This window comes from Coenobita brevimanus, chromosome 91, assembly GCF_032717465.1.
Source record: "Coenobita brevimanus isolate Jiangsu-jjx chromosome 91, ASM3271746v2, whole genome shotgun sequence".
In the NCBI taxonomy this organism is placed as follows: Eukaryota; Metazoa; Arthropoda; class Malacostraca; order Decapoda; family Coenobitidae; genus Coenobita; species Coenobita brevimanus.
The window spans coordinates 8,910,774-8,929,826 of record NC_137044.1 but is presented as its reverse complement, the minus strand read 5'-3'; the positions used below and the strand labels follow the sequence as shown (position 1 = coordinate 8,929,826).

At 41.6% G+C, this 19,053-nt stretch overlaps 1 long non-coding RNA gene across 1 annotated transcript; it reads right to left on the bottom strand.

Moving 5' to 3' along the window:
• Window positions 1–8,289: 8,289 nt before the first annotated feature.
• LOC145411834 (uncharacterized) lies at window positions 8,290–17,969 on the bottom strand. The gene is made up of 3 exons (XR_013899492.1): window positions 17,893–17,969; window positions 10,259–10,400; window positions 8,290–8,944 (listed from the first exon to the last, which is right to left on the bottom strand). It is a non-coding gene; the product is annotated as an uncharacterized LOC145411834 (long non-coding RNA).
• Between the last annotated feature and the right edge of the window lie 1,084 nt (window positions 17,970–19,053).

Sequence of the window (19,053 nt, the reverse complement as noted above, 5' to 3'; positions counted from 1 at the left end):
TCCCCCAACCTCTATAAACTCTTGCATCCATTACACATCTTTGCATCCTTTCATCCGCACACACATAATCAGTCATTGCCTTCCTTTCATTGAGTTCACCACCCACCCTTCTCATCACTCTCCATGTATACCTGTGGATCATTTTATGCCTGAAGAGGGTATTGGCTATCACCAACCCCCTCCCAGCACGAATGTCCACTAACACACTGCCATTCTCATCTATCTCAGCAGGCACCCCCCATTCACCAACTATTCCATCCACCTTCACATTCCCTACTTTACCATTCATATCACCGATCAAAAACACTCTCTCATTCCTTCCAAACTTTTCCATGCACACTTCCACATTTGTCCCGAACTCTTGTCTCACTCTGCTAGCACGATCTTGCGTTGGCGCATACACACACAATCGCCCACATTTGTATTCCAACTGTCAACATTACCCACACAATCCTTGACCCAAGTGATCCATATTGTCTTATGCTCTTCTTCCATCTTTTACTTACAACTATACATACTCCTTTTGCCCTCTCATTCTCACCTACTCCTGCACATATACGCCATCCATACTCCCATTCTCTCACACTTTCCCCTCTCCATTTTGTTTCAGTTATTCTACATACATCCACTTTCGCACCCTCAAGCACCTGGACAATCTCTCTCTCTTTCACCTCATCATTCACACCTCTTACATTCCATGTTGCCATTACCAAGTCCTTTGTCCGGTCCTGGGTCGTCATCGTTTGGTCAGGCCTTGTCCTATGCTTCTTGTTTGTCTTTTTAGTTAGTTGTTTTCTGGGGAGGGGCACTAACCCTCCGCCAACCCTTTTAGTCGCCTTTTATGACAAGCAGGGATACTGGGGGAGTATTCTTGAAAAAAAAAAAAAAAAAAACCCTACCCCTGTTCTTTCAGTATACTGTAGTTGTAGGAGGACTGTACCTTGAGAAGCCATGTGGAAAAAACTCCTGCCTGTAAATCTAACATCATCTTTCATAGGTTTATTGAAGCTGTTCTCAGATATTTTACTTTAGCATAGAAGAGACACTTAGCTGAAAGAGTTGGATGTAGCCTTCATTAACTCCTTTACAGTTGGTGGTTCATCCAAAGATTAATAAAACTGCCTGATCAAAATTAATAGGATTTTTTTTTTTTTTTTTTTTTTTTTTTTTTTTTTTTAAGTGTTGCCCCATGAGGAGTGTAGGAGCACGGGGCTGGCAAGTTGGTCCTGACATTTAAGATGAGAGTGACCAGCCTTACTCATCCCTGAGTGGCATTACGTGAGCAATAAAACCTGCACAGGCTTAATCTAATTGGAGCACCTTAATTGCTCACTGAACTACCAGGTGCCATAATTTGGTTTTATGGTAACCACCCAGCATAGCAAATGGTTCTCTGGTGTACAGGAAACCATTTGGCTTGTCTCTCAGTGTAGAGTCACCCGTAGACAGGAGGATGAGAAAGAAAGAAGGAAAGAAAGACGAGGAAGGATGGGAGGAAAAGGCAGGCCCCTGAGAGCAGCACTACATCAAGTGAGTAAATGGTGAGCTTCCCCCACCTTAACCACTCAAATAATTTCGTTTTCTCTGTTCTTGCTACTTTCAATTTTTTTTCAATGCAGGACAGACCTTTAACATTGAAGGGATTAATGGAAGCTGTGATCTAACTTTCAGCACAAAAAGTGTATCCTGCAATCATCTAGTGGCAGCAAGACTGTGATACAAAAGGCATCAAAATGGTTAGCCTCTTCAGCTTGGTGTTATCTTTTATTGGTTTATACTTGCTATTTCCAGGCAGTTTTATTCAGGAGAAATGCCTCATACTTAATGGGTATATGAAGTTTGTATTTAACTTTTTCAGTTTAAGGAGGTGATAGGGAAGGACTCCTTGATGTGTTGGTGCAGATATAACCCAAATTATGCAGATGTCTGTCACTTACTTTACTATTCCTCAAAAGGAGGTTGGTGAGTTGCAGGAACAGGGTAAATTAAGACTGCAGTCCACCAGGTTCATATTTCAGGTGAAACTTGGGCTACAGCAACTACTGTACTCCCAGTTCAAGAATTCTCACTTAAGCCTGGAAGTAAATGTCCAAGTCAGGATATCAGTCTTGTATACAGTAGGTCTAATTCCCAAGAGATGACTGAGATTCTTTTATATTGTGCATTGCCACAAAAGGAAGTAGTTTCTTGTCACTTTTTTTTTTTTTTTTTCCAACGTCCTGTCCAGTGGGTGTAGGTAAGTCAGTTTAGATTTGGGTAAGTCTAGGTAGATGGGGTTTCATTCTCAGGATTTATCATGGAAAGAACAGTATTATCTCTATTGTAAAATCTGCTTCCAAGTGATTAGGTGTGCTAAGTCCATATTGTGCCTTCTTTACCACTGCACAGTTGTTGACTTTATTCATTCATTCATTGCCAGACGCCATGTATCCCAGACAGGGTGGCCAAGGGCTTAGAGTTAATTGTTTTACAGGGAGGGGCACTAATCCTCCACCAACCCCACTTGACGTAGGGATGACCCATCCAAGTACTAACCAGACCCAACGTTGCTTAACTTCGCTGATCGAACGGGAAGCGGTGTACTCAACGTGGCATGGCCGTTACATGGGTTTTATTCGTCCGTGTAGAGTACAGCTCGTGCGGGGAAGCTTCCTATACTGTATAAGGCTCTTCTCAACTAGGTGGGGTCATAGGCATTTCATCTCATTAACTCTCTTCCTCATACTGGCTCCCTTCAACCTCTGTGTTTTTGCCACTCTGTTGCATCTTTATTTCTTTTCTATTGCTACTTGAATGGTCACTGCTACTTTGAAGTGTCTGCTCGCATCCCTCCACCACCATGGCAGGTGCATAGCACCCATCTGGCAGCAAACACATCCCTTTTCTGTCCACCTTTCTAATGCAAGAGTTGACCATTACTTCAGTTCTTCATGTATGCAACCAGTCAATTCTGGAGCTGTCTTCCTCTGTACATCCTACTGCCTATGACCTCCAGTCTTTTAAACACAGTGTGTCCTGGCATCTTGAAATGAACTGACCTTGAATTTGGCTCTCTGTTGTTTTGTTTTTGTTCTTTCTTGGAGGGAACAATTTGCTGGCTTCTAGCCCTTGTTTCCTTCTTCTTTGCATTAAAAAAAAAAAAAAAAGTATGAGTTTATGTAGGTAAGTGGGTGGGAGTAAGTGTTTTTAGGGGGTCTAGGTAGGTGTGGAAGGATGTAGGTGGGTGTAAGTGGTCATGGAAGGGCAGGGTTGAATCCAACACTTTAGAAAGAGGGTGGGGGATGTCTTTGCAGAATTGCCAATTAGTTTAAATAAACTGAAATGCACTTTATTTTCGGCAATCAGGAATACAACAAATGTAGGAAAGTGTCAGTGCAGTAGGTTGCAGTACAGTTATGCATCAGTTCCAAGTATTTTGGTAAAGACCATTGTTCTTTTAGTATATATAATAATTGGTTTGCCAAAGCTAGGGGGGCATATGCCCCTCCCCCCCTAAATCTGTGTAGGATGTACATGGACATGGGTGAATGGCAATGGGTGTAGGTGGGGAGGGTGTTTGTAGATGAGTGTGGGTGGGTGTGTAAGGGTGTAGGTGGTCAGGGGAAGGTGTACTTGGGTATGGGTGAATGGCATTGGGAGTGATACGGTGTAGATGGGTAGGAGGTTTAGATGCATGTGGGAGTGTGTAGGTGGTTGGGAGTGGGTGTAGAAGGGTATGGGTGGGTGGGTGTGGATATAGATGGATGTGGGTGGGTGTAGATAGGTATGAGTGGAAGGTGAATATGGTTAGTTGTGAAGGTGAATGTGGGTAGGTGGAGGTGGGTGGGCATAGAAGGGAGTGTGTGGGTGAGTAGGAGTGGGTGTAGAAAGGTATGGGTGGGTGGGGGAAGGTGTGTGTGGATGTCGATGGGTGGGGGTAGGTGTAGATGCAGGTTGGTATGAGTGGAAAGTGAATATGGATAGTTGTGAAGGTGAATGTGGGTGGGTGTGGAAGGGTGTAAGTGGATGTAGTTGAAGATGGAGGGATTGTGGGTGGGTTGGCTCATCCAAAGGCAATACAGTAAGTATAGTTGCCACATAAAAGGAATGTTAATCACTCGACATTACATAGCTGCTGCAGGCTGTGTTCATGAACTTTTTATTTTTTTAACCTTGAATTAAAAAAAAAAAAAAATGCAGCTACGTAATGTCAGTGAATATACTGGTATATATAATTTGATTATACTTTTATTGCCTTCTCCACTACCTATGTAAAAAATACAAAATAAAAAGAGCAAGACATTTGTAGCTTTTAGTAGCCTTCCATACAAATACCTAAGATTCGAATTAGGGGCGCCACTTAAGGGGAAGAATGGAGGATTAGCAAGCCCAAACAGGAAAACGTAAAACCCGTTCCCTGTGCAGTGCATCCGTAGTTCACATTTTTTCTACCAGATGGCAGCACCAGTTTTTTTAGGCTACAAGTGGCGCCATCTACCAGGCTTTTTATCAGAGGGCTCTTCAAACAGGTTAACATAAGACCCCTTCCCTGCGCGCTCATCCATAGTTGAAAGATTTCCCACTAGATGGCAGCACTGTCATTACTGGTTCTGCTATCTAGTGGGGAACCTTTTAACTATGGATGGTGATGAGTAATTTGAAAGATAGTGCTGCCATGTAGTGGGAAATCTTTCAACTATGGATGCGCGCGCAGGGAAGGGGTCTTATGTTAACCTGTTTGAAGAGCCCTCTGATAAAAAGCCTGATAGATGGCGCCACTTACTTTTAACCTAAAAACTGGTGCTGCCATCTGGCAGAAAAAATGTGAACTACAAAAACTGGTGCTGCCATCTGGTAGAAAAAATGTGAACTACGGATGCGCCGCACAGGGAAGGGGTCTTATGTTTTCCTGTTTGGGATTTGGGGTCTTATAACTTCCTGTTCGGGATTTCTAATATCCTCACGCCCCCCCCCCCCGAACGATCGGGGTGGGTGGGTTTATTAAAAAAAAACTGCTTATTTTGTCTTTATTGATTTATTGTCTTATATGATAATTTTACACTTGTTATAACAAGGTAGGGGGTGGGGCAATGGTACATGGGTTAACCTATACACCCCCATCCACACCAACCTACATCCCCTATACCCACACGCATTATCCACCCCCACCATCTTTCCACAGCTACCTACACAAATCACATCCACCCACACCCTTTTACATCCACTTGTATCCACATACACCCACATTTACCCACCCACACCTACCTGTTTACACCCTCCCACATCCACCTATGCGGATTAACATCATCCATACCCACTTTTGCCAATACCCTCCCACACTTACCCACACCCATTGATCTCCAACTTCACCCGTCTCCAACCACCCACAACCACTTACATTGCCTTCCACACCAACGCACACTCATCTACGTCCACCAATACCTACGTATTTTCACTCACACCCACCTAAACACTCCCACACCTATACAGACTCCTATACAAGTAATTACACCCACATTTGCCCACACACTTACCAACACCGTACCACACCAACTTAGGCCTTCCCACAAATATGTACACCCTCCCACACCTACCCACGACCATCTACAGCCCCCTGCACCTTCCCATATCTGCCCATGACTACCTACAGTCTCCTACACCTACCTACACCCACACCTACCTAAATTACTCATGACCACCTACACGTACCTACACTTACCCACACGTCGACTTACCATCATCCACCTACAACCATCCCTGCATCACCAACCCAAGCCTAACCATGAATATGTACACCCACCCATGACCACCTGCACTCTGCTACACCTACCTACATCTACCCATGACCACATACACCCATCTACATCACTTACATCTACTCACACCTACCTACTCATACATGCACTGGGAAAGACATCTTTTTCACTTCATTCTCCAGATGATTTCATTCAGCTCAAGCAGCTTTTTTGGCTGCTAGGGTTAAATGCAGCCTTTATTAACTCCTTACTTATAAAGTGTGTTCGGTGGTGGTGGTAGGAATAAAATGAAACAAATAAAATCCCATATTATGCTATCAAGGTGTAGGGGACCAAGGCTATTCCACCTTAGTACAATATGTTTAAAGGTATATGACCAGCCTACTTCCCTTGACAGCATTACAGGATTGAAAAACCTCCATTTCACTTCAATGACATAGTACAGTCTTACCACCACTGAAGGATATTATGCAGCCCACGACAAACTTTTTAAGCTTGTGTTACATTACAACCTTCACGAACTCTTCTACTCCGAAAAGGCTGTCCTAAGCTGAATAAAACTGTCTGAAGGCAGGAAGAATGAACCGGTAATTATAAAAAGGGAAGAGGGGGGACTACAATCTGGAGTCCTCACATAAAAGGGGCCTATAAGATAGAGTGAATACTGACCTTAGAAATTTCATGCCCTGAAATCAGAAAGAACAAACACTGGTATGTGCTGCACATAGGATAGGTATATCTTAAAAATGCAGTGAGTGCTTATACTACTGAGCCCTGCCAACATTAGTCTTAGAGGGGTCTCCCATGAGATGCTGTATCCCAGGGCCTCCACAGCTCTTGCTCCAGCTCTGGTTGCCAGATTCAAAAGGCTAAGACTTCTTCAATTACAGTCTTAACTCCTTCACTCAACACCAATTCATTCAGCTTAGAAAGGACCTCCAGGTCAAAGTGTTAATGAAGGCTATATCTAACTCCTTCAGTTCAAAAAGTCTCTCCTAAGTTGAAAAATATCTAGGAGAAGTAAGAACAAACCACTACATGATGACTTCTCATTCAAGGGTTGAGTTTCTTCATCATGATTATTCAAGGTCCACTCCTTCTCCTGCAATTATACACAGGACACAGGAGAAATACAAATAGTTATTACAATCGTTATTTTAACGATCCCTTCCCAGCGAATTTCTCATAAACTTTATGTAATCTCTGATATGGTGGTTTCTGTATTTTTTGCATCTATCAGACATTTCACCCTGCCTTGCAGAGCATCCCAGCGGCGAATGGGTTAATGGAGGCTATCTAATCCCTCCAGTTCAAAATATCCTATGTAAGCTTAACAAAATCGCCTCGAGATAGCAGGAATATAGTGTACATGATATCATTATAATGAAGAGACTAACACTCACAATTCTATGACTCACTCTTGGTTCAGTAATATCAAATGACATTAGCTGGAATAGAATACTACAGTTTTCATGAGCACGGAGGGTTACTGAAAGGTCTTAACGCTCTTGGGCTTCTACGACATACTGTTAGCTGAGTAAATTTAGGGTTTTCCATTACATCATGCTTAAGTTTTGAGATAGCTGACCGTGCAAGCTAGTTTTTTTTTTTTTTTTTTTTTTTTTTTTTTTTTTTCACATGATGGCTGCTCTCTAAGTTTTGTGATCCTGAGCCATTTCCCTATTCAGTCCCTTATCTCACAGGTCTCCATGCAAGATTTCATTGTATGTTTTCCTTGCTCTGCCTCAGGGCATTCTTCCTTCCACATACTGTACATGGCTTTGACTCTTCTCAACCAGTTGCCATCAACATCATTCTAAGGTGTCCAAACTATCCTAATGAACTAGTTATCCCATGCCCAATGAATTCTTATTTGTGTCACTCAGTGATGTTAGCCAAAATAAATGCTGAACTTATGAGACCACAAGAGGGTTGATGGAGACCAAATACATCTTTGTTACAAGTAAGGGCTATGCTCCAATATATAACAGATTTTTCCCAGACTTTTCAAACTAGAAAGGTTAAATATAGCATTCACTGATCATTCTACTACAGTAACATAGAACTTTCATAAGCTGAATGAAACTTTAAAGAGAGCAAGAATAATGTAAGAAAGGTGACATAAAAATAGGTTACGTCATTAACCACTTCAGCACTATGGAGCCTTCAATGCTGTGTAAAATGACTGGAAGATAGCTAGCTGAACAAAAATATCATAGTACTAAAGAGGTTACTCACGATATAACTGTCCTTTTAACACTTTCAGCCAGGGGACCACATTTATATACCTGTATTTTTCTTGCTACCACCAAATATTCATCTCAGAAAAAACATCTAACCCTGAAGTGGTTAATGAAGGCTATATTATTTGAATCCCTCGAGTTCAAAAAAATATGTCCTGAGATTAATAAAATACCTGGTAGTAGCAAGAATAACATGGAAATGGTGTTGCTGGGCTAAAGGGATTAACTATACATTCACACTGCCTTCACCCTCACCCCTTCAGCCAGAGCACATCATTCTATTTTATTTTAGCTATCTGATGAATTTATTTAGATTAGGATAGACTATTTAGAGCTGCATCAGTTAGTCAACTGTTCTTAATCTCTGCACTACCAAGATAGCTCCAAAGCCAGATAAAGTAATTTGGTAACAGTAAGAAAAAACTACTAAAAGATATCATACTAGTGACATGATTAAGAACAAAAAGTTAGAAAAAATATTTACATCTAGGTCTCCAACTGAACTGCCTTTTTTGCTTGGTCACTATATTCCTTGAGAACACAATCCAAATAAGTCATATTCAAATGCAGAAACTCAAGTGTACTGCCATTTTGGATGGGTCACAATATTCCCCTACAGCCCAACTAGCAACAACCAAATTTATATCCTCGTCTCCAACTGCACTGTCATTTTAATAAATCCACAAGATTCCATTAAAACACAATCCACAACAGTCTAATTTACACCTAGGTCTGCAATTGTCGATCACAATATATACCCCTAGAACACACTCCACAACAGTCAGTTCAGTTCCTTAGTTGTATTGCTCGGTGAATGGAGGATGATGGATGGTCGAATGCAGCCACTTCATCCACATACCACATCTTTGGGCACCATTTTATTCATCTTGTTCTGTACTGGTTGAGCTCCGACACTTTCTTCATCTTGTTCTGCATTGGCTCCACTCTGTCACCCTTCTATTGTTCCTGTGTGGGAAAGATTATACAGTTAAAAAAAGATATTTTTTTTACTAATCTTGAATCAACTACAACCCTTATCTTAGTTGGATGATATACTTAAGTGTAACAGATTACTGACGTGAAATCCCACCTGCTGAGGGTCAAGGGAAGGTCTCAATATTACACCCATTTCAAGTGTATAGCCAGTTTTTCTGCAAACTGTTACACACCTTATTATACAACTCCCAACAGTTTCCAGCATCTGTTGGAACGTAACTAGCTGCTTTGGGCACTTGGTTTTGTCCCCAGTCCATAGAAAACATCAGCTGTACCATGACCAACCTAAATATGAGGATTCCTTTTAGAAGCATGACATCTTTTGAAATATTTGATATATCTGTAACCAAACCTTTTCACAACTTGAAGCTTTTCATAATTTATTACTCTAACCACCAGATTACAGTGCTGTACCTTACTCAGCTATACAACTTTAATAAAATTATCTTTTTAAAATTATTCTTGCTATTATCAAACACTCTTATGAGAGACTGAACTGGACAGCTCAGATATAGCCTTCAATAGCCCTGAAACAGGAGGTCTCCTCTAAGCCAAGCAAAACTGTACAGAGTTTGAGGGGGGGGGGGGAAGAAGGCTAAAAACAAGAGCATTGAAAGAGTTGGGTAAGCTTTTCATACCAGTACTGAAGGTGATAATGAAAGCTTTGTCTGACCGCCCAAATTTTAAAAGTCCCTCCTAAGATGAATTAAACAGTCTGGAAGTTGCATAAATGTGAAAATTGAAAATGATAGTTGTTGTTGCTTAACCCTGGTCTGCTTTGCCAAGCAGACCCATCGACCACAGGTAAGCAACTCCTTCTGTGGGGTTGTCCATCAGGTACAGTATACTCGTATATACACCACGTAGGGATCTGGCACCTCCTTGTGGTATACAGATCCTCACCTAGGTTGGACCAAGGTCCTTCCCTGGGCAAGATGCAGGGAAATATAAGGAGGTTTAGAACCTGGGTGAACCCTACAGTCACTCCACCCAAGGTGCACAGTACCACCTTAAACAAGCTCCTTGTCAGCACCTCAACAAGGTAGTGATGAGGGTTGATGACCATAAGAACAAATTATATAATGCAGCTCTGGTGGTCTGACATCATAATAATACTATGGTACCACATCTCTCAGCAAAAATCAAAATACATAAAATGATGCAACATTTCCTCTCAACCTATTCACCATGACAAAATCTTTTCTTGGAGTACTATATATATATCCAAAAGATATACTCAGCTTAGGGGAGATGTATCAAGTCCAAAAACTTGAAGGACTGTACCTCTGCAGGAATGAAGTGCTGCTGTAAGATGACACTGCTATACTGCAAACCTCCCCTCTCCTGCGTCTTCCTCTGGTCACGATCTGACATATCCAGAGTACTGATCCCCCAATCCCTACGGTTATCACCTCAACGCTTACACCTGAAAAAACATCAAAGGGGCCATTTAGATATAAACCACCAATCATATGAATATGCAGGACTGAGTTGGACAGTTATTGGTAGGTTGGGGTGCTCACCATCCACTCACTCAATGTAGTGCTGCTCTTGGGTGACTGCCCTTTCCTCTCTTTTTTTTTTCTTCCTTCCTCTTCTGTCTTTCTTTCCTTCAGTCTTTCCTCTTCCTGCTGTCTACGGGTGACTCTACACCAAATGACAAGCCAAATGGTTTCCTGTACACAAGGAAACCATTTACTATGCTGGGTGGTAACCACATAACCAAATTACGGCATTTGGTGGTTTAGTGGGCAATTAAGGCGCTCCAATCGGCGTGAGCCTGGGAGGTTTATATCCACGGGGTGGTTGGAGTTTACTTTTTTTTTTTTTTTTTTTTTTTATGCGAGGAAGAAGGAACCAAAGGCCATGAGCCCGCAGTAACAGTTCCCTCCAAGAGAAAAACAAAATACAATAGAGAGCCAAAATCAAGATCCGATCATTTTGAGATGCCTGGACACACTGCGTTTGAAAGACTGGAGATCATAGGCAGCAGGAAATACAGACAGAGGGAGACAGTTCCAGAGCTGACCTGTTGCATAAATGAAAGACTGGGAGTAACGGTTAACTCTTGCATTAGAGAGTTGGACAGAAAAGGGATGAGAGTTTGCTGCCAGACGGGTGCTACGCGCCCGTCGTAGAGGTGGAGGAATGCACGCAGACAGTTCAGAGGAGCAGTGACCATTAAAGTAGCTCTGGGAGGTTTATATCCACAGGGTGGTTTGAGTTTACTGCTCAAGTTATGCAACTCAGGGACGAGCGAGGTCTCATCATAAATGTCATGACCAACTTGCCTAGCCCTGGGCTCCTACACTGCTCATGGGGCAACACAGGATTAGATGGTGAATGAATGATGATGAATTGGACAGTAGAGAGATGTATTACAGAATATTGGTAGTTTTTCTATAGTATACAACTGGTACTGTAATTCTGGGAAACTTGCAAATCAGGTTCACAGGGACTAAAGGTGGTTTAACCCTTTCACTGTGGTTGGTACACCCTGGATCAACATTAAGTCCTGCTTTATAAAATTCAGCATCATGATAACTGGTAATTATTGATAAAGGTCAGTTCTGATATTATGGTCAATGTATGGCACCTACAACATTGAAACATAAGAAAGAAATACACTAAGCCCTGTTATTTCACATTATGATACAGGCACTTTTCACTTAACCTCCAATCTGGCACTCTAAGAACAGAAATAAAATTTGAAATTTGAAATGAAACCTGTGCTTCTGGCTGATGCCTTGGGACACACACACACACACACACACACACACACACACACACACACACACACACACAAATCTGAATTTATGCACAGCAAGTTCACAGTGATTCAAGAGCATCATCATCATCATCATGATCCCCTTTCCCAGCTATAAATGGTACTAGGAAAAAAAAAGGGGGGGGGGTAATCCATCACCAACTTCAAAATGAATTACCTTTAAATACTGAGCAGCCACATGGGCTGAATCTGTTAGCTATGGCACTGGTTTATGTATCTATCTATCTATTGCCAGACGCCTCAATCCCGTTTGGGGTGGCCACAAACAAATCGCCTCCAAGTTGCCCTGTTCCCCGCCATTTCACTGCCCTGCTCCCAACTCACACACCCCTCTCTCATATACCTCTCCACCCCATCCCTCCATCTCATCCTCGGCCTCCCCCTCCCTCTTCCCCCCTCCACCTCACTCACATACACTCTCTTCGTCAGTCTTTCACCCTCCATCCTCTCCACATGGCCAAACCACCTCAGTGTGTTCCTCATAACGCTTCCCATCACATCCACATCCACACCACAACCCTCCTTTATATCCTCATTCGTCAGCCTCTCTCCATGTGACTCCACAGGCTCCTCTTAAATAACTCATTTCCACTGCTCTCACTCTTGACTTGTGTCGTTCCAACAACGTCCAAGCTTCACTTCTATACGTTAGAGTTGGTATCACAATACTGTTATGTAGTAATTTTTTCACTTCCATGCTCACTTCCCTGTTTCTTATCACTGCTTTCAAAGAACCAGCAACCTTTCTTCCCTGCTGTACCCTTTCAAGCACTTCACCCTCCAAACCTCCATCCTTACTCATCACACTACCCTAGTACTTAAACGTCCTCACATTTTCAAATTCCTCACCATCCAACCTCGCTGTACATTTACTGACTTCACCTCTCTCAAAGACCATCACTTTACTCTTCCCTACATTCACTGGTTTATGAGATTTATAAAAAAAGGAGTTATTTGTCATTCTATGTAATGCTCACCTCATGCTTACTAACATACAAAGTCTGAAAAACAAAAACAAAAGTAACATCAGATTAGCAATGTAACATCTTTGTTACAGTGGTCTCATACAAGTTTCAGCAATCTTGTTTCTCATATACTATGGGAACGATGGAATCCACTGAATCTTGTACAAAGCATAATCTGACCCTTAGCAGAAAAAGCTCAGTGAGCACTCCTGAACTAAGAAAGTAAAAATCAAATTTATGTGGAAGGTGGGGGGACTCACCAGCCACTCACTTGATGTAGTGCTGCTCTCAGATGTCTGCACTTTCCTTTCCTCCTTTCTTCTTTCCTTCCTTCCTCTTCTGTCTTTCACTCTTTCCTCATCCTTCTGCCTACGGGTGACTTTACGCTGAGTGACAAGCCAAATAGTTTCCTATACACCAGGAAACCATTTACTATGCTGGTGGTAACCATATAACCAAATTATGGCGTCTGGTAGTTTAGTGGGTAATTACGGTGCTCCAATCGGATTGAGCCGGTGAAGGTTTATATCCAAGGAATGGTTGGAGTTTATTGCTCGCGTAATACCACTCAGGGATGAGTGAGGCTGGTCACTCTCATCTTAAACGTCAGGACCGATTTGCCTGGCCCTAGACTCCTACACTTCTCATGGGGCAACAAAGGATTGGATGGTGGATTGATGAATGGATCTCACCCCCACTCCCCTCCCACACACAATTACAATTCCACCTGTTATTCAATGTTTGCTTGCTGTGACATTTATACTTACTCCACTGTCTCCACAAGCACAGCTTTCCATCATCACTTCAGCCCTCCACTCTCTGCCCACGGGACAGAGTTGAAGATGTACGCATATCTTGCTTGTTTCTACTCTTAGGACATAAGAAGGCATCCATTTTCATTACCTCTGGACAATAACAATACATCCATCTCCACCACTCTCCAGGGGATAAAGTTCAGAGGCATGTGTCGATCCGGTCAGTTTCCACACTCCAGATTTATCAGCGCTACCAAATGGAGGCATCCCTCTCCATCACCTCCAGTGGACAAAAGAATCACTGAGAACAACATATAGACACTTCACTACAACAGCATATTATTCCAAGATGATGGATGGGAAATCAGAAGTCACATACTGGGTCCCAATCCTTAAATCTCATACAAACATGATTAATGGTAATTTTTCTTAATAAATTCATCAGTTATATGGGCTAATGAAAGCGGTTCTCCCGAGCTGAATAAAAACAGTTTGGTCACAGTCTTGAATAAAATAAAATGCTGCCTTCCTTCTGACAATCAGTTTATTCCAAGGATGTTACATGGAGAGACAGACTAACAAATAAGGAAGTGGAGTGTTGTTGTGTGGATGTGGATGTGATTGGGAGCATTAGGAGAAACACACTGAGGTGGTTTGGCCACGTGGAGAGGATGGAGAGCAAGAGACTGATGAGGAGAGTGTATGTGAGTGAGGTGGAGGGGGGGAGGGAAGGGAAGGCCAAGGATGAGGTGGAGGGATGGAGTGGAGAGGTATATGAGAGAGGGGGGTGTGAGCTGGGAGCAGGGCAGTGAAATGGCAGGGGACAGGGTAACATGGAGGCAATCTGTTTGTGGCCACCCCTCACAGGATTAAGGCATCTGGCGATAGACAGATGTTATTTTTCTATTATTCTATTTTATTCATTCATGGGAGATGTCTTGCTATGAAGGAGCTACTGGAGGCAATATTTAACCCTCCAATTTAAAATGTTAAAATCATTTGGAGACAGCAAGGGTAGACTAAACATTATGTAACTGGGAAGAAGAGATTTAATACCAACACTAATACCCTACTTTTCAACCTGTAAATAAGGCTTACATTGTTGTACATAGAGCATTTAACAATGGCAAACCTTATGCTGTGTTGCAAAGACTTATTTCTTGATACTGCACAGACCAAACCTAGAAAGACTTTGCCCAATTATGAAAGCCTCATCCTTCAGTCCCAGCCCTGGCATCCCTTGGTCCCAGCCTTTGAATTCTTTTGTTCCAACCCTGGCATTCTTCTGTCTCAACCCTAACCTTTTTTGGTCCCAGCCTGGGCATCCTTTGATCCCAGCCTTGGCATTCTTCAGTCTGAACCCTGGAATTTTTTGGTCTGAGCCTTGGAATTCTTCAGTCCCTACCCTGGCATTTTTCGATCCCAGCCTTGGGGGGGGGGGGACAAAATTATGCTGCTTCCATAGTCAGCTTTGGCTTTGCTAGGTATGTTTATGCAGTATCCATAAATATGGATGTACAACTTTACACTCTCATCTTAAATGTTAGGACCAACTTGCCTAGCCCTGGGTTCCTATGTTCCTCATGGGACGACATAGCATTCAATGATGGATGGATGGATGGACAACTTAACAATTACAGTACGAAGATAATTACCTTCGCCATGGAAGTTATGTTTTACCCTCTCTCGGTTTGTTTGTCTGTGTGTTTATTTGTCTATTTTCAGGATTAGCTACTCAAAATGTTAGGAACAGATTTTGATGAAATTTTGTGGAAGGGTGGGTCATGGGCCAAGGAAGAAATTATTACATTTCGGGCCAGGTCCGAAGTACCCCACACAATATCTCCCAAAGTTCTCAATGAAGTTCAATGAAAATTTGTGGAAAGGTGGACCATGGACCAAGAAAGAATTGATTAAATTTGGGGGGGGGGGGATCCGGATCCAGATCCTAGATTACCAAAGAACTTACAAATGGATTTTGATGAAATTTTGTGGAAGGGTGGGCCATGGGCCAAGGAAGAAATTATTAATTTGAGGGCAGATCCAGATCTGGATCTGGAGTATCCTGCACAATATCTCCAAAAGTTCTCAATGAATTTCAATGAAATTTTGTGGAATGGTGGACCATGGTCCAAGAAAGAAATGATTAAATATAGGGGTGGATCCAGATCCTATATCCATGGATCCTTTTTAATGGCAATGGCATTGGCAGAGGTATGTGCTCTCTGTGCGCATTCTAGTTTTCCGTGTTTTTACCTCCATCATAAAGATAGGACAGCCTCGCAGATGCTCCATTTCATATCTATTCAGGAAATATTATGTTTAACTATACCAATTTACATTACATATCTTTTATTACATACATACCTGCAAACCATGTAGTTATTGTATTTTGAATTATTATGGCCTAATTGGTTTATTATTGGTGGAGGTAAACACAATCAGTAAACTGGACATTCCAGTATTTGAGGTACTCTGCTAACCATAATTTATGGTTCCTGAAAAATTTTATCATCTAACAGCAAAAATGCTGTACAGTATATACAGTAATTACACTGCATAAATACTGTGTACTATACAACATAAACTTTAGATAAAACAAGAGAAAAGTATGTAACATGGTCAATTTGCCATTGTGGACAAATAGGAGTGAGGAAAATCCATTTTGATAGTTTACCAATCTCGCCTTCTACTAACTTCTTATTCTGATATAAATAGTTGTTGCAAATGAATATTAACCACTCTTTAATACAACCTTGACTATAGTGAGGGGAAAGATGGAAAGGAATGGCAGGCACACAAGGCAGATATACTGACCTGAGTGATGAAGGGAATCCAATAACAGTGCTTCTTTGGGTCATGTGACACTTACTGGTACATACATGGTAACATTACTGTACACTTGCATAAGGTGCTGCACCCTCTCAATTTTGAATTTGAAATCAGTTAAAATATGGCTGGTGGATGTGGTAGCTCTTCTTAATTACTGGGTGCTTGTGATTAACTTTTTCCAATAAGACAATGCAACTACCGACTTATTATGAGATCTCAGTGTTACCAAAAATGGTTGACTGTCAACCGTTTTTGGTAACATATTTTCAAACTACCGTGTAATTCCAGAAAAGGCAGATATCTATGATAGTCTGCATGCATGACAGCCTTTAAGTTCAATTTATGCATTTAGAAGGTTTGGTTTGAACACAAAGAGGTGGTCAATGTTGTTGAGGGAGTCTAAGGGACAGTGTACCCCAGTTAGAACAATGATTTTTTTTGCCTCTGGTGTCCGCTGAGTCAATCTATTTCTACTGACATTTCTTTCGTGAATTAATTCTTTACGTTGTGCTCCCCCATCCAATACTCCCAATTCCCCACAATTCCCCGTTATTGTCAGGGGAAGTGCGGAGGAAGGAGGGAAGGGACTGCTTGGACACGGTTGATCTGTACAGGTTTGAAGGCTAAATTTGATCAATTCACAAGAAACATTAGAAAAATATACCGATCAATTCACATGAAACATTAGAAAAATATAGTCATATTTAAATTCCATGGTTCTGAAACAGCAAAGTGACCAGTATCATAACCTACTGCAACCAAAAAATTCACTACAGCACTGAATCTCTACCAATTCTATTTTACTCATACTACCAAAAAATACTAATCACACCCAATTAAACAGTATATTCAAACACATCTAATCCAAAACAAATGTTGTGAACTGATAACAAGTACCATAAAATAAAATACAATAATACTAATGCAAAAATGGTGTACTAATGTTCATATTGTATTAACTGCTAATAACCATTAATGATGGAGGGTGAAAGACTGACGAAGAGAGTGTATGTGAGTGAGGTGGAGGGGGGAAGAGGGAAGGGGAGGCCGAGGATGAGATGGAGGGATAGGGTGGAGAGGTATATGAGAGAGGGGGGTGTGAGTTGGGAGCAGGGCAGTGAAATGGCGGGGGACAGGGCGACTTGGAGGCGATTTGTTTGTGGCCACCCCAAACGGGATTGAGGCGTCTGGCAATAGATAGATGGATAGATAGATACTTAAGCTTGTTCATTTGTCACAGCTGACTGGAAATATTCATTACAGAATAAAGTACAGGTATCTGTCATTCTGAAAGGCCTGAAGTAACAGATTCGCCTGAGTTATGGTGCCCTGCTGGAGTGTCCAATGCATATCTACCTTACCATCTTCTGCGTCCTCCCTTGGCCGTAAATCCAGTATGTACACACCAGCATTTCTTACCTCTCGTGATTGTGGAGGTGGCTGGCCGTCACGACAGGAGCTGGAGTTTGTGCCTCTCTCAAGCCTTTAGTTTACTGGCATTTTCCTGCTTCCTTGTCCACAGTTCCTTCACCTAACCTTACAAAACTGTCCTAGCATATGAATACCAGATTTTCTTACCTGTGGTGTGTGTAAGTTGCTGTCATGCTGCAATAATCATGAAATCTTAAAAACTTGAAGGGGCATCCAACTCCAGGGTTCCGACAATTCGCCGTCAAAATCAAAACATGGACGATTCCCCGTCAGGACAATTCGCACTCAAGACGATTCCCCGTCATTCTGTAAATATACTTAATATTAATTGATTAATACTATAATAACTAATTTTTATGGGGGACTGCCAAGATCTAAATTCATTCAATACGTAGGTTTTGGATATTATTAATAGTTTGCACCTGTAGTCAATAATTAACTTGCGTCTGTCTCGCTGTAGTCGACTTTGAATTATAATCTGGCGTCACCCATAGCTGTCTTCATTAATTTCTGTTGGTACTACAACATACTGGGTATACTTTAAAAGGATTTTGAAGAGATACAAGTACAGTATATATTAATCTGAAATGACAACATCCAGCGTCTTGCTCTGACCGCCCATAGTGGACGCAAACCGTGGGAAAAAGTATGGCTGAGCCTCTGGCGAGGATCAATGGTAGATACAGTATATATATATATATATATATATATATATATATATATATATATATATATATATAATCTTATATCCATGTTAGCAATTAATTTCAGAGGTAGTAATTAAGTGAATCATGCTTTGGAGTTAGTGACGCCTGCTTTTCTTTTCCATGTCACTATTGACATAATAACTTCACAATTTAAAATTCACCTCACACCGAAACTTTTGCATGCTAGAGGAGATCTCTCCATTTATTTTATCTGTTGCAGTACACTGGTTCATAACTGCTTTACACTGTGCATCAGCTGCCTTCCATCAATCACCTTCATCCTACATCACGCTACATCACTTCACACTTTATTTATCTGTCACATGCAGCACCAAGTCACTCCATTCTATATTATTAGTCTTAACATTAAAAGCATTCAGCATCAATGAGTAATTCATCACTACAGCATTTCCCCCTATCTTGCACTACAGCCTACCAATAGGCTTGCTTCCTTTGCTCCACCAGTCTACCTAGCACTTGGAGTTCATACTATACAAGTAACAGTCCAATTATCACAGCCTTTCAAACGACACTGCCTAGTCTGCCTCCCATTCCACAGCACTTCAGTACTCCACCTTCTACTCTACATTGCACATATACC